Source organism: Acomys russatus, chromosome 30 (assembly GCF_903995435.1).
Source record: "Acomys russatus chromosome 30, mAcoRus1.1, whole genome shotgun sequence".
Classification (NCBI taxonomy): Eukaryota; Metazoa; Chordata; class Mammalia; order Rodentia; family Muridae; genus Acomys; species Acomys russatus.
Genome location: NC_067166.1, coordinates 23,343,793 through 23,350,187, shown reverse-complemented (window position 1 = coordinate 23,350,187; position 6,395 = coordinate 23,343,793). Strand labels below are relative to the sequence as shown.

The following is a 6,395-nucleotide window of genomic DNA, read 5'->3' as shown; positions in this document are numbered from 1 at the left end:
AAAACAGAACTAAGTTACACACACACATGTATATGTTTATTTCAAATGAAATAGAAGCTGCACCAAGTTGCATTTCCCTTCGCCATGGATACGACTTCTCCTTTGTCCTAGTTAGTTTTTTTAAAAGGCTGCTCATGAGATGCTAGGTGATTTTAAACTCTGCTAATTAGTTGTGATCTGTAGCTGAGAAAACAAAAAGAAAAAAAACAAAAAACAAAAAACACAACCCACTTCTTTGGCTCATTTCAGTTCTCACAGTAAAACTAATGTGGTAATTCTATTTTAATATTCATTTTACAAATGACGAAATTGGGTTTATTCAGGGTCACACAGAGGAATAACAGCTTGTACTCAAACTCTGCACTAAACATTCCCTCTCAAAGAGAGAGTTCAGTTATTTAAAAAGTAAGCCTGCTTTCCAAATTCCTTTGTGTCTAGTAGGTTGTCTATGGATAGATTAAAAAAAAATAAGATCTTACACATAGACATATGGACACTGTTTTAGGCCAAATATAGGTGTTATATTTTTGAAAATAAAATATTTCTAAGTACCTTTATAGTCATTGTAGCATGTAGCTACACATGCTCCCAATACAAATAATTTAAAAAGGAGAACTCCTATTTAAGGGAGATCTAAAGAACTCATTGATATTGGCACTCCTCACCCTCCACCAGTAGATGGATAGAACATACAGGCCACACCTTTGGAAGCATGGCTGGCAGGCTTAACTGGGAACCCATAAATTACATCTTCAGTTTTATATGCATCAGTTATGTAATTTATTATTTTTATAGTATTGTATCTTGAATCAAGGCCTCATGCAAACTGGGTAAGAACCCTTGAACTCTATCTGCATAGATTATTAGTTAATTACAAACTACAGGAGTATCAGAAACATGCTGAATTTGTCACCAGTATACATAGTAATATTTTTGTGATAATTTACAATGTGGCAGATATTTCAAGATATCAACCATATTCAAATCACTACATTTAAGTGGTGCTAATTATCATTGCCACCATCAGATCTTGATATTTAACACATTGAGAAGAAAGCTATTCATTAGTCTAGCACAAAGTTTATTTTAGAATATTTTGACTGATAGTTGTAGTTCCATGTGGGTTTTATGCACTTAAATACTTTCTTTAAAAAAATGGCAGTAGAAAAAGAGTCCCTCAAATAATCTGAACAATTATTTCTCAAAAGACAAAACCTAACATACCAACGAACATATGAAAAACAATCATCACAGGAAGACAGATTAGAAACCACAGTGAGATATCTATACTCTCATCCCCACTACAATAGCGTTTACCCAGAAGAAGAAAAGTATCAATGTTGGTCAGGATGCAGAGAGAGGGGGCTTTCATATACTGCTGGTGGAAACAAATACCAGGGTAGCTACTATGGAAGTCAATATGGATGTCCCTCAAGAAACCAGAGCTAGAACTACTCTACAATCGAGCTGTTTTTATGTTGTCAAGGAATTATTTGTTATTATTTTAGGGCATGAGTGTTTGCCTGCAGGCATGCAAATGAACCGTGTGCATGCCTGTGTCCTTGAAGGCTAAAGGAGAGCTTCAGATCCCATTGCAACTGCTATGTGGGTGCTGGGAACCAAACTCAGTTCCTCTGCAGAGCAGTAAGCATTTCTACTTGTTTAGGCAGCTCTGCAGTCTCATAATGCAACTGCTGCCTTACTCCTGGGCACATATCGAATGGCACTGAGATCAGATGCCGAGGACAGACCTGCTCTTGGGCGTTGACTGTAGCAGTATTTACAGGTGGGTCACCCTCCTGGTTACTCATCACTAGCAGTGGACATGTGGCTAAGAGAGAGGGCAGTGAGGACATTTCCCAAGAAACATGGAAGTAGAGATCCAGAGAATTCCTTGGCACTTTAAGCCTTCCTTTGTCTCTGGGTCTGCTGTCACTTTCCCAGAGCTGTCACATCCGTATTTTATTCTTCCACTGGTCCATCTCTGTCTCTTGGTTTTTGGTACACATGCTCATGAAAGGAACTTTGGATTAATTTGTTTTGGCAGATGTAAGTTGGGAAAGTAAACTTTTCTTGTTGCATGGCCCTCATTTGTGTTTTCAAGATACTAAAATGATTGGTTTTCCTTCTGAACAGAGTCGGGAAAGCCTAAATTTCTGGGTTGCGGTCTGGTCTTAGTCTGTTTTTGTTTTGTTTTGTTTTGTTTTTTTGAGACATGGTTTCTCTGTGTAGTCTTGGCTGTCCTAGACTCACTTTGTAGACCAGGCTGGCCTTGAACTCACAGCGATCGCCTGCCTCCGCCTCCCGAGTGCTGGGATTAAAGGCGTGTGCCACCATACCCAGCAAGTCTTCTTGATTTATCATATTGCTTCATAGAGCGAGAGGGCCATGGAGGTGGCCACTGGATTAAATTATTTCTAGCTAGCATTGGAACGCATGGTGAGCACAAAACAATAAGAAACAGAGCTATGCTTGCGCAAAATTTTCTGATGGATGAAGCCTTGCTGTGGTTTTCATTTAGCCTTGTGTTAAATTCAGCCCTATTTCTCTGTATGTTTACAGAACATCAGGTTTTGTGAATGGAAATGTTTGAACGAATTGCCTTACTTTCATGGGATCATCAGAATACACAAACTTGAGCGAGGTAGATGGCTCTATTCTGTTCTCCAGCACCCACAGAAAAGCCAGGCTTGCTGGTATACACCTGTAACCCAAGATCTGGGAGTATGCGGAGACAGAAACAGGAAAATCGTGGGGCTTGCTGGCTAATCTGTCTGAAAGAGAGAGCTCCGAATTCAATGAGAGAGCTATATAAAAAGATCAAGGTGCGGGCCGGAGAGATGGCTCAGTGGTTAAGAGCACTGTCTGCTCTCCCGAAGGATCCCGGTTCAAGTCCCAGCACCCACATGGCTGCTCTCCACTGTCTGTAATTCCAGTTCGAAGGGATCTGACACTCCCACACCAGTGAATATAAAATAAAATCAAATAAATTGTTTAAAAAAAAAAAGTGGAAGGTACAGTGTGACAGAAGGGGCTACTTGAAACCACTTTCTACACACTCAGGCGTAGGTGAGCGCACCTGCATAGACACACGCGTTGCATACACCACACCACACCACACATACACACTACTACAGTACTACGTTACTACCCCCAAACGAAACACAGACGAGGAAAAGATGAATGAAACTCCACAACCTTCTCTTTCTTAAAAGCGAAACAAGTAACTCTCACTGTTTTTCAGCTCCCCCTAGACTTTTTGTTTTTCAGATGTAGTACAATATTTGTAATAGAACCTGGCTGAAAAACACTACATGCTAACAGACAATATGATAGACAAATAGGGTGGGAGTAGACAGGAAAGGGCAGAGGCCGCAGGTCTACACCAAGAGCCTTCCAATAGACTGCTGAAAGGACTGGATCGGCTGCTTTAGCTGAGGCCCGTCTTTGATGGTAATGGAACAGGAGATGACAGGCCTGGAGACCCCACCGGCCCGTCCCAAAGCCAGCTTGGAGCACACAAATACACAGGGGACATTCTTGTCTTCACACAGCGGTGGGAGGTGCAGGATGATCTCCAAGGGCTCAGCGTCTGCTGCCATCACAGTGAACGCAGAGACGCCTCTGTTGAGTGTGTTGGTGGCTTCGTTGGCTTCCTTTCCGAAGCTGCTTGTAGTTGCATGACTGCTGAACAAGGTGGGCATCTGCGAGGGGATAGACCTTGGGGTTCACATCAGCCTCCATCATGGCTGCGGTGCGCCCCCCTCGCCGCTATCTGAGCACAGGCCGCCTCAGACAGACTCCCGCTGCCCCCGCCCCCTCTGCCTACCCCCTCCCCTGCCCTCCCCCCGTCCCCCCGCCCCCCTCCCCGCCTCAGACTTCTGATGCCAGTGGGTGGAGAGCATTGTGCTTAGGATGGGGTCCAGGGTCCCATGATGGAGGGCCTGTCTTCCTCATCAACCCCATCCCCCCAACACTCATGGCTGCTCCTTTCCCCACAAATATTTATTTAAACCTTTTAATTAACTAATTATTTTTATTTTTTTGAGACAAGCTTTCTCTGTGTAGCCTTGACTGTCCTGGACTCGCTTTTGTAGACCAGGCTGGCCTCGAACTCACAGCGACCCACCTGCCTCTGCCTCCCAAGTGCTGGGATTAAAGGCATGCGCCACCACCGCCTGGCCAAATCTTTGTGCAAAGGTGGCTCACTTTTCCTTGGCTACTTCCCTGAAAACTCCTATTGCTGGGCTGAAACACCCCTATGGCGCTGCTCGATGCTAGAAGACATCTCTTACATTCGCCCCAATTCATTGCTCTCTCTGCAATGGAAGATAATCTATGTTCTCATTTCATCAAACATATCAATTTGAGTGCATTAAAGTGTTCTGTGTAAGCCACTAAACAAAAGGAATTTATTAGCACATGCCAGAGGCATCTCTGAACTGAAGGACTGCCATAGTCACACTACCTAAATGATGGTGGTAGGGGAACACAACATAGTAAGGAACTATCACATGCCAGATGGGTTAATTTTGTGACTTTCCTTAAGCTCTCCCAGCTCACTGGTTGACCGTGGTCTCATCTATGGGTGCGATATGCAGTTGTTACCTCTGGGTTCCTTCCGGCAGGTGTATCATAGAATTATTGGTAGCCAATGTGGCATTTCTTTGAGCTGCATCTGATCTGACTTCCGCCTCAAGTCCAAACTGGAAGTGGGAGTGGATTAGATCCACGCAGGGCACTAATGGGGGTAAGTGTAGCAAGGAGCCATTCCACCAAGAAGCTCATGGTAGCCCAGGAGGAAGAGTTGTCCATTGTCCATATCCAGCGACCAGCTCAGTTAAGGAGCCTCTGATTGGATCTCCCCTGTTCTCTCTCTCTCTCTCTCTCTCTCTCTCTCTCTCTCTCTCTCTCTCTCTCTCTCTCTCTCTCTAGTTTGTTTGTTTGTTTGTTTTTGAGACAGGGTTTTTCTGTGTAGCCCTGGCTGTCCTGGACTCACTTTGTAGACCAGGCTGGCCTCGAACTCACAACGATCCGCCTGCCTCTGCCTCCCGAGTGCTGGGGTTAAAGGTGTGCGCCACCATGTCCGGCTCCCTGTTCCATATTTTAATTCATCTAGTTCTCTACTTGTTTCTTCAAATCGGTTCCCAAAATAAAAATTACCTTGTTTCAGGCTCTTCTTCTGGGAAGAACCCAGACTAAGCCAAATTTAAATCAGTTTTACTCTGTAACATTTTTATTTTTCTCCTCGATTACATTTAGAGACGTTTGGAAACTATTTGCATGTCTTATAAAGTAAACACTAAATAAAGATGATATGAAAAACAAGTAAATAGGACAGTACCCAGCATGTTGTATATAAACGCGCTATGAAGCGTGAATTGTCCCGTGAGTTAAGCTCACTCCATGCTTCTGTTGGGAGACAGACTCAGACAATTGCTTGATGGTGTAAAGACGCGTCTCCGTAATTCTACAGCTGTGCGTAGATGGTAACTGAATAGTAATATTTTGATCATAGTTTCACAGATGGTGAGGCCCCAGCAGACACATGCATCCTCTAGAGAGGGGCAGTGCATGGAGTGCGGGTGCATCGCTGGGCTCCGAGAGCTCTGGCGTGTGTCTGTGTGAGCATGCACTTGAGCGTCTCTAGACCTGTGTTTCAAAACTTACCGTTTTGAAAAATGGTTTTGTTTGTGGGTCTATGTGTGCGTCTATATAGCACATGTGCGCATATGCCTGGGGGAGGCCAGGCCCCTGAAAGCTGGAGTTGTAGATGGCTGTAGCTACGCTACCTGATGGATGCTAGAAACCAAACTTGTGTTTTCTGAAAGAGCAGACAGCGCTTTTAACCAAGGAACCATTTCGCCACCCGCCATATTTATTTATTACAAGTAAAGATATTAATTCCAGGGTAAATAATTATTTTAAATATCACAATCCTCAAGTCATGAACAGGAAAAGGAGCTTTTGGAAATGAAAAATATCAGACAGTCAATTTGTCATTAGAGACTGAAATCACAGACTTTTTGTGCCACTGGAAAAGCTTCTTCTCAGCTTTCTTCAAGACACCACACTGCCTTTCCTGAATGGCCTTTCTGTTGAACTGGAAGTCAGTGTGCCTTTCTCTCGTCAAGGCCCAGGCAGCAAACAACCTAGGCTTTGCAGGCATAGGCACGCTGGTGCAGCCGCTCACCTTGGCCCCTGAGTGCAATCAGCGTACAGGAGGCTAAAGTGAACGAGCTTGGACACATTTCTGAAAAGACTCAGCTATAAACACAGGAGAGGGCCTGGTTTTGTCCATTGGCTCATCCTTAGCTGGTCCAAGTCTCATCCTAACCCATGGCAAGTTCTGCCGGGTGATCACCATGAGGCTCTTGGATCTTAGAGATTTAAAA

At 44.0% G+C, this 6,395-nt stretch overlaps 1 pseudogene; it reads right to left on the bottom strand.

Moving 5' to 3' along the window:
• Nucleotides 1–3,380: 3,380 nt before the first annotated feature.
• LOC127212241 (NHP2-like protein 1) lies at nucleotides 3,381–3,747 on the bottom strand (annotated as a pseudogene).
• Between the last annotated feature and the right edge of the window lie 2,648 nt (nucleotides 3,748–6,395).